The sequence below is a fragment of the Tupaia chinensis genome, unplaced genomic scaffold (assembly GCF_000334495.1).
Source record: "Tupaia chinensis unplaced genomic scaffold, TupChi_1.0 Scaffold000197_1, whole genome shotgun sequence".
Lineage (NCBI taxonomy): Eukaryota > Metazoa > Chordata > Mammalia > Scandentia > Tupaiidae > Tupaia > Tupaia belangeri.
The window spans coordinates 5,418,908-5,429,558 of record NW_006159672.1 but is presented as its reverse complement, the minus strand read 5'-3'; positions in this window follow the sequence as shown (position 1 = coordinate 5,429,558).

The following is a 10,651-nucleotide window of genomic DNA, read 5'->3' as shown; positions in this document are numbered from 1 at the left end:
GAAACTTGAATATGTATTATTAGGTTTTCAGGAAAGTCATAAAGTGTTTTTCTATGTTTTTCTATGCAAAAATGTGTCGTTACGTTACCAATGATCCAATACTAAGGGAACAAGATCAATCTGAAAAGGCTGCAGATTGTGTAATTCCAACATTATAATATTCTGGAAAAGTGAAACTACGGAGACATGAAAAGATCAATGGCTGCCAGGGATTGGGGAGGGAGAGGAGAGGAATGAATAGATGGAGCACAGATCATTATACGGTAAACTACTGCATATGGTACTGTGATAGTGCACACATATTATTCTCCTTTTGCTAAAACCCATAGAATGTACACCATCAAGAGTGGACCTTAATGTAAACTACAAACTTTGGGTGATAAAAATGTGTCAATATAGGTTTATTGATTTTAATAAATGTACACTCAGGTAGGAGTTGTGGAAGATATGCATGTTTGGCAGTAGGAGGTACATGGGAAATCTCTATACTTTTTGTTAATTTTGCTGTGAACTACTTGAATATTAAAGTTTATTAATTAAAAATGGAAAAATCAATGCTGAATTTTCAGATTGGGTAATATTGTAAAATAATTTCAGTAATTCACCCTTTTTTTTAAGGCAATTGTTCTAAATAGCTTTTTCTGGGAGTGTTTTATGTACCTTATGTACCCCTCAGAAAGCTTTTCTCCCATAAAACTGCCTAGGTGGATAGTGAATTAGTTGAGTTGCTTTATTTATACTCCCATTTTTGCTTGATGACTGCTCTGTGTTTTTATTCTTTTTTAGAACTCCTGAAATAATATGGACAAATTAATTAAGATGACAAGTTGAGTATGAATATTACATTTCTGTTTTAGTATCAGGTCTTGGATAGACTGTATTAAAATTTACTGCATTTTAATTCCTAAAATGCTTTTTCCATCTGTTTGGAGTGGAAAAGCATGTTTTTTTTTTAGACATACTTTTGCTTTAGTCAAGTGAACTTTCTACCTTGAAAGAGGATCCAGAGGAACATGTTGAGGAAGAGACTTTCAGGTGCACATATGTGTTTGTCAGCCCTTATGCAGGGCTAAAAACCTCTTTGCTGGTTACTAAGTGTAGTCACACTTGTCTATAGGAAAGAAGGAGAGGAGTGGTCAGTTTCAGACACACTCTTGGCTTCCAACCTGAGACTTCTAGAGCAGTCTTCAGCATTTGCAAATGTTTTCTGAGTTTTCAACAATGACCATGAAAATAATTCCTTTCCATTTGTAGAAGCCACAGGCCATGGGGTTTTCAATGTAGCTTGTCTAGAAAAGAAGATGAGGATGAGGAGGGACCAAAAAGGGGTCCCTGGGAGCTATCTTCATGACACAATGGTAATGCGGCTTCAAGAGAAGCCAGATTGCATTTGGTGGCCACAGTCTGAATCCTTGGCCTGGTCAACCTGATGTAAGTGCCCAAGATCTGATGGGCTGGAGGACTGAAGGAAGCTTGGCTTGACTCTTTGGAGGGTGCTCATCTCTCTCTCTCTTTCATGTGCACACACTCTCACAAATAAATAAAAAAAATTAAAGACATTAAGAAAAAGGATCCTTATGGGACAAGGCTTGATTGGAGCTTCACACGTCTGTTTTTATAGAGATACCTGTTTTTATAGAGAAATCATCCAAACATCTCTTCTTTTAAAGGCAATTGTTAGGTAAGAGGGTTAAAATAGATATACTTCTTTGCTATGGAAGATGAATTTTATATCCCTACCATGAATTCCTTCCTATTTGGTCCAGTAAGTCCAACTGGACAAACTCACAGAACCTATCTCAGTATCCAGCCCAAATCTGTCTTGCATTAATAATGATCTTGACCAGAGTTGGCCATGGTGGGTGGAAGTCAGCTCTCAGAACTTGCACTGGCTTCTCTCCAATGTCTCTTCCCCTTAAACCCTCTTCTGATCCAAGAGACCAAGTTGGGCCCCATTCTCCATACTGCTTGTACTTTTATACACCCTTATCCATGACTTGGCCATCAGCCGATTAGATTAAGCTCCCTTGTCTTGCTCATCATCAAATAACCAGCACTCAGCTCTGCCTGCTTAAGGAGGACTGTTGGGGGCACCATGGGCTCATTAACCACACCTGGGCTCCTGACTCCTTTTCAATTTGTTTCAATTCTCGAAGTATACTTTATTCTTGCTGATAATTGATTGCTTTTTTAAAACCACAGAATGGTATGTGTAGAAAGTCCTCCAATGTGCCTGTTAATAAGTGTTGTTGACAATAAACATGCTGGCTTTGGCATACCTGTGTTGGTGGGGCAATCTCTCAAGGTGTCACATGCCAGCAAAGTGATAATTTCAAGTCCAATTTCTTTCATCATCTGTGCTCAACACATTCTGTCTGCCTCCCCAGTTCTCCTCTTATTCTACCCTACTCTCAGGCTCTGGACACTCCTCTGTTGGGACTACAAGAGTCTGTTCTCTATTCCTTCACCTTAGGGTCACTGAGAGCCAGCTATGTCCTTCCCCTAAGGGTATGATTCCTGTTAAGGTGGTCCTCCCCTGGTCATGGGAACCGTTCAACTGGCCATGGTTACAGAGCCCTGCTGTGGTTCTCCAATGTAGCATCCCCACATTCCCACACCTCTGTACTAACCCTGTTGTGAAACCCCTGAATTGTCTGCTTTATGTGGGTACATTCCAGACCTGTTGAGACAGAGTTTAAAAGGGTTATTAAGGGCCAGCAGGTGGCATGATGGTTAAAGTATTACATGCCACATGGCCGATTATGGTCTGAATTCTGGACTTTGCAGCTTAAAAAAATCAGGTAGCATAGTGGTTAAGGAAACTAGGTCCCACATGGCTAACCAGTTTGAATCCTGACACCAGAGACTTGAAAAACATATTGAGTATGCATACGTGCATGCCCCAAATCCCAATAGGATAGAGAAATGGAGGATAAGGGATTGCAGCCTGATCATGCCCCATTTGGGGTGCTTTCTTTCTCTTCCTCTCTGGTGAGCGTATGGGCCATCTAGCAATAAAAAACAAACAAACAAACAAAAAAACAAGTCTTGTTAACCATGATTGAAATCCTGCTTGTTGACACATCCTCCACTCTTTGTTCTATGTTGTGGTAACCTAGGACTAACCTCACCCTCACTCTCACCTGGGCCTGGAACCCACTGCTACCCGGAGGCTTTTCTGGTTATGGTCAAACAGATAGGAGTGGTCAGGGAATCCTGCCAGCTGCACATCAAGGTGAGCTTCCTTGCATTTGTCTGTGAGCAGACAAGGTGTAGGTTGTTAAAAAAACCACATTTACCAACAGATCCTGTCTTCCAAGAAAGCTTTCTTCTATTTTTCAAATGGAACAAAAAAATCCCATCATGAAAAACAAGAAGGATTTTCAGTTCTTAAATGAGAGAATTTATGGTAATAAGTCAAGATGTCTACTATAATAATCATAGAAAAACATGATAATATGATTTAATCTTTAAAATATTTCTAACATAATATTATAAAAATTGTATTTCAGCTAATATCTGGTTAGCCTGTTGTGAATGTATGCAAATATCTGTAGAAATATTAATATATACTGCCAGCTTTAGCTAATTAAAGAAATAGTTTTAGGAGGAACATCCTCCTGATAATTTAATCACTGTTCAGTCTTTGCAGATAATTATGGTAGTTGTTATTAAGTTCTCTCTGATTTTCTGAGGAGTAAGAAATCTGATATAATCTTTTACCATGTGAGTTAAAAATTAAATTGTACTTAATTGTGAAAATTATTCTGATCTGAATACTTTAGACCCCAGTTCTAGGAACTTTTCTTCTTTTAGAACTGCCCAATGTTTGATTTCAAAGGACTGTAATTTTGGATTGCTGAGGAAGTGAATAACTCTATGGCAAATACAATTATGCTTTGATAAATTTTTGTGGACAAGGAGTCTCTTAAGGTTACCTTATTTATGCTTATATTTTAAGAATGTTCTCACAAAGACTTTTAAAAGATTAATTTAAACACAATATTAACCAAAGCATTTTTAAAAAATAAAAGACTGGGACTATTTTAAATGTCTAATGTTAATAGGGTGGCTAAATTAGTCTATGTACCTATATACTCCATAGTTAAGGCACTCGTACTCAGCTTTTTAAGTAGAATTTTTAAATACATTTTTAAATGTTGTATCTTCTGAAGAGAAAGAGAGAGAGAGAGAGAGAGAGAGAGAGGCGCCCAACAGAGTTATCACATTGTTATCTACCCCAAGTTCCAGCCAGCTTGGACCATGGGCACACATGTGCTCACCAGAGTGCCCAGTGAGGCCGCAGGATGCCAAACCAGGACTTTTCCTGTGCGAGTCCAGTTGCATTGTTGCCATACCCCTTCTGGACTTTTTTTTTTTTTTTTGAGAGATTTTGACTACAGGGTGCATGTGCTCACCAGAAAGACAGAGAGAGACAGAGAGACAGAAAGTGAGAAATCCCCCCCCAGGGGGGAATGGCCACACTGCAATCCCTTCTCGTCCATTCTCCTCACAGGATCTTAGGCACACATGCACATGTGCCCGGCGTGAGTTTAAGCCACCAGGTTTGGGGCTCGAACCGTGGTCAACTACATGGGAGTCCAGTGACATAGCCATTATGCTAACTGCTGGTCCCCACCTCCTGGACTTTGAAAGTGTTCTTAAACTACTATAATTACAACTTTAAGAACCAGAAAGTCAAAATTATTTATACTAGCATGACCAAAAAAAAAAATTCTGAGAAGAAAAACTAAAAATAAATATACCAAAAAATGTTAAGTAGTTCCTCCAGAGTGGTGGGATTATATGGGATTTTCTATTTCTATATTCTCCAAATTATGTATCTGGCACATAGCAGATGCTCTGTAAATAATTTTTGATGAATGAATAATCAGGATAAGTACTCCTTGTTAATCTTCAGGAATTTAGGGTACAAAGTCTGCAGGGCCTGTACTGCTGGAAGCCAGTGTTTTCTCCAAGTTTCATTAGGAAAAAGAGAAGTTGACTCACTGCCAATGGTGCCAGACTCTGTGGGATAGGAGGATGAGACTGCCTGGTTCCCTCTCTACAAGGGCTCTAGTACAGAACTGTTGGTGGACCAGCAGACAAAAGACCTTGAAAAAAGAAACGATGGAATAAGGAGAGTAACAGAGTTCTCAGAATGACTTAGTCACTGAGCAGCCCCTCTCCTCTGATGCAGGTATGGCCATGTGATTTACCTTGACCAATGAGATAAGAGTAGAGGTATCATGTGGCAGGCATGGATATATGACTTGGGTGGAGAGGGAAATTTTTAACAAACCTCAGCTGCCAATGCAAAGTCTTGCCTTCTCCCTGCACCTCCCTCCCGTCAGCTATAGTACACTTCCTGGTGATGATAAAGCAATAGAAGCAGGGGTTGTTACATCCCAACTGCCACTGGCAGTGGGGGTTATATGCCTATTGTACTGGTAAGGGGACTGGCCCCAAATTCTATCCAGAGGGACTACTTTCTAGAGCTTCTTATTTCTGGTACCAGTGGTCTTGGCTCCCCCAGGGGAGCCTGGACAAAGGCTTGGATTCAGGTCATTTCCTTGGGTAGGAGTCCCAGAGAAGAAGAAAGAGAGTGAAGAGAACAAGAGAGGGAAGTGAACACAGATACCATGATTGCCTGTCCAATTGATCACTACCTGAGGTGGCTGGGGCTGGGTCCTTCTGAACCCCTTATGAAGTGTATCTCAGCATAGTGCTTGAGACATCCAAAGGGGAAGCATTTGCCATCTGCTTCCATCTAGTAACTTGTACACATATTTGTGCTGAGCAGCCTCCTGCAGGTGTCCCTAGGACCAGGGTAGGAAGTGAGAGGTGAACTGAAGTTTGAGCCAGTGGAGTCAGGGTGGCACCTGGGCAAAGCTAATCAGAGCCTGGGAAGCACTGGCTAAAGTGAGCTCAAGTGGTGCATAAGTGATATCCCATACAATAACCTTATACTATGAGGTATTACAGCATGGGATGGGACACATTCCTAGATGTTCAGCACCCTGGATAATCCCAAAAGTATGGGAGAAGAGGGAATTCTACTGAACGGGATTAATGAGAAAGCTTGTTGCAGGGAAGAACCAAGGAGAAAGAATGAAAGACTTTACAGAACACCAAGCCGAAATTTAGTAGCGTTCCTTGGCTTTGGTGACCCTATGTGAGTGCTTGCTGATCTCATGAACTTGGTTGCTGCTGAGCTTTCACTCCTGCAGTTCTCTGCTTGGAATAATTGCCTTTCATTGTGGTGATGAGGCTTTCCTTAGGTTAAATGGCAGCTTTTTCTCATTGTTACCCCCTAAACCAGAACACAAAAAATGCTTCTTTCTCATGTTCCGATAGTGCTTTTTTTTTTTTTTTTTATAAATACTTAGATTACATAATATGAATTTAAAAAAAATTACCAGAGGCCCTGTGGACTTGTGCACACATGTGTGCACACAAGTGAGAGAGAGAGGGGAGAGAGAGGGAAAGGGGGAACAAGAGAAAGCACTTTTTATGGGTCTATGGGCGATGTTCATGCCACAATCCCTTTTCCTTCATTTCTTTCTTCTTTCAGAATTTTGGGCATGCACACAACATGCACCCAACATGTCTCCAGCTGCCAACTTTGAAACTTAAAATGCATAATCAGCCACGTGGGACTGTGCCTTAGCTACCACTCCACTGGCTGGCTCTAATATATCCATTTTCCTTGCCAGGCTTTTGATCTCTTGCAGACAGAAATTGCATCTTGCCTTTGAGCATTCACCAAGTATAGCCATGTGATAAATAACTACTGCAATTAAATTAATAATCTGTTTGGCACACACATATATAATAAATACATATGACATATATACAATATATAACACACAGCATCTATAATATATAATATAGTATACTAACATATAGACATGTTTTTATATAGACAAATACATATATAAATAACTTATGTTTTTATGTTATATACACACATACATACACATATATGTACATGTATATGTACAAACATGTGTATACATGAGGGATTTGCAAAAAGTGTATGGAACATGCATATTATGAAAAAAAACTATATGTGGATTTTAAAATCTTTTGCACAAAGTAAATGTGTACTTTAATTCCATCCTTTCCCCAAACTTTAAAATTCCATATATATGTTCCATGTATGTACCTTTACATACTAAACAACAAAATAGAGCAACAATATTGTGTTCTAATTTAATGTAACTTTTTATGAAACACACAGTGGCTCATAGCTACCAGTTCTTATTTCACTGTGATCAGACCTTTGATTTGCATCATCTGATCAGATCTAGTAATTTTCTTAATGGAAGTATTTTTCCATTCTCGACCATGCTCACTCAAAGTTGCATGAAACATTTTTTGAATATACACTTTTGAATATTCACTTTCCAGGGAAAAATCTCCCCACTATTTTTTTAACATTTTTAAAATTTCATTTTCTGTTTTACATTCAAGTACATTATTTAGCTTACAAACTGAATATTTCAACATGTGAACATTTCTCCCTAGTCCAGTTAATAAAACTATAAAAGTATCTTCAACAGATAATACCACATTTCTTTGTCCCATTAATGCTTTACCTCTCTATTTTTCTTCTAAATGTCCTTCCTCAGGCTCTACTCTTTCACACACACTATATCTGGTATTTACATCCATTTACTGTGTTTCTATAACCTTTATTCAATCAGTTTCAGTCACAGAGTGCGGACAATTTTATTAAGTTTTCAAAAGTATCCATGACCCAAGTGAAGCTCAGAAATACTGCCTTAAGGCTGTGTTTAAATTACACTTGTCAAATGTAGAATTAACAAAAAAATAAGTTCATCACATATTTTACTATTTTCCTTTAAATAAATGAGAAAAATGTGTTCATTGCTATCTCCAACAAACACAGTTGACAGTGTGAACTTTACTTTTTCAAGCAGGGCAAGTGACCCCATTACCACCACCTGATGGCAGCATATTTTAATCACAGATTTGATCTTTTTGAGTGGTGAATAAATTTGGGGAAAAAATTGAATCTGTAAATTCCGATACATACAATGCCATTAGTAGGTGTTACATCAGTCAAGACCAGCTTGACTGATTTTTATTTTTATTTTGTTTTTGTTTTTCACTGGATTGGCCAGAGCTGTTAGGCATAGGACAGAAAAAGTGCGATGTTTGCTGATAATGGTTACCTCGCATTTCTGGGACCAAGAGCAACGATTCCATATGCTCATTCATTTGTGAATAACCCAAGTTCCCAGGAGACTGAGGCTTAAACTCAGAATGGCCAAGATCCTCAGAACAGAGAAAATAGTCATGCTTCTTTTTATAGCAGGTTATAAACTCACTTTCTGTGAGTTTACAAATTCCATTGTGATTAGTAACTTAAGACATTCAAATTTGCACAGTTTTGTATATTTTCTGTTGAAAATATAATATTCTTTTGAAAAAACACATTCAGTTTTATTCTTAAAGTGTTGAAACATAAGTCTAAAAAACACCAAATATGTCTGTTAAATGTTTTTCTTTTTTTCCCCTTTAATTCCCTCCCTCCCCACCATTGATGATAATGTATATGGGAATATCTTCAACTGGACTAATATGCAGTGTATTCATGCTGGGAAAATTAATTTTGTATTCTATAAAGGTATACAGTGATTAAATGTAAAAAAAAGAAAAAGTAAATAAAAAATCAAATATACATTTCCTTCTAGACTCATTTTTTTTCTTGTCAAATACACACACACACACACACACATATATAGATACAGTCACATTTTATATGCACTACATAGGACAATGTATGCAGCAAAAGCTTGATAAAGATTTTATAAATGAATTATCAAAATTAGTACAGAACCCTTCTCATTGACTGTGTCTGATGCATGACAAAAGGACCCTTACTTTTTTAGTAAGACATTTTTGTAGAGCCCAGCAGAGAAGGCCTAAAGTGGCCATGTTGCAGCAGTGATAAGGTAAGGTCCCATTGGTGGTGGCACTGTCTATACCGTTAGTCAGAGGTATGTTACAAGTTGCACTAACAACCTCAAACTCTCAATGGCTCAACATACAGACTTGTTTCTGAAGGAGCTAAGGCAAGAATGGGTGATGGTGGAGTATCTAAAAGCTAATATTTATTACCCTGAGATGGAATATCGTGATAATGAATTTTATGTGTCAATCTGAGTGGAACATAGGTGCCCAGACATTTGGTTAAGCATTATTCTAGATGTTCCTGTCTATGTTTCTGGATGAGATTAACTGAATCACTAGACTAAGTAAAGCAGATTGCCTCCCTATGTGGATTAGTTAGGTGAAACTTAAGTAGAACAAAAAGTTGACTCTTTCATCAGTAAGAGGTATGAAAGTTATACACAAAGAAGAGGAAAATAGGCTCTGATATTAGTGACAAGGATATTTGGATTTGAGAATTTTTAAGTAGGTTAGGTGGAGGTAGGAAATTTATCTATGAAGTTGGAAATTTTTCATCAGTTCCTTCTGTCTAAGTGACTTGAGTTGAGACATTGGTTTTTTTCTTTTTTTGAACTCTAACGGAAAAGATCAGCTCTTCTTGGGTCTTGAGCCTGTTGTCTTTTGGAATAGAACTTACAGCATCAGGTCTTCTGGGACTCCAACTTGCCAGCTGCAGGTCTTGAGTAAGCCTTTGTTATAATGACTCTCTCAATCTCCCTCTCTCTATCATCTATCTGTATCTATCTATCTTCTCTCTCTATCATCTATCTATCGCCTATCTATCTATATTTATCATTTATCCATTACTCTATCATCTATCATCAACCTATCTCAATATCTATCATCTCTTAATGATTCTGTTTTTCTAGAGAACTCATACCAATACAGATATCAACTTAGCAATTTGTATAGCAATGTATATGATCAATGTCCATAAAAACTGAGGCTCATAGAGAATGCCTGTTGCTCTATCCTGCTTTCTGCTCCAATACATGCAGATCTTCCTTATTCAAGGGTCTTTTGTTTGGCTTAGTGTTTGGAAAGAGGACAAAGAACCAAACATAGAGAAAGATATTATGTAGGAACATAAGATGAGACCCAAGAGAGTACAATGTCATTTAAACCAAGAGATTTTCAAAAAGAAAGAGAAAATGAAGATTACCATCTCCTCAAAAAACCAAGCAAGATAATCTCTAAGAAATACCATTGAGTTTCATATTTGATGAGACTCCCACAATTTTAATGTCTGAATTCCTGTGAATTTAAATTCGGAGTTGATCAATATGTGTTTCTTTCCACACTAAGGAAACTAACTTGCACACTGGCCATTTTGATTTAAACTCAAATTCTCTGAAGGAAAAGGGGCAGCTATTGTTTTGAGTTCCAGAAATAACTGCATGGTACTCTATTATTATGGATGAAAAACTAAAGCACAGAAAGTGTTGGCTTGGCAAATAAAAGAGAAAGATGAATAATGATATTGTTTTATCCCCCCAAGCAAATACTTCAAAGTCTTCAGAAACAAACAGCTCAGCAAAGACTTCCACCACTCATTTCTCTAAGGGACTTAAGTTGAGTATTTGGAGCACACCTCCAGAGAATGAGTTTACCTATTCTTGATGACCAAGCCCCATCATAACTTGAGGATGTTGTGCATTGGGACAAAAAT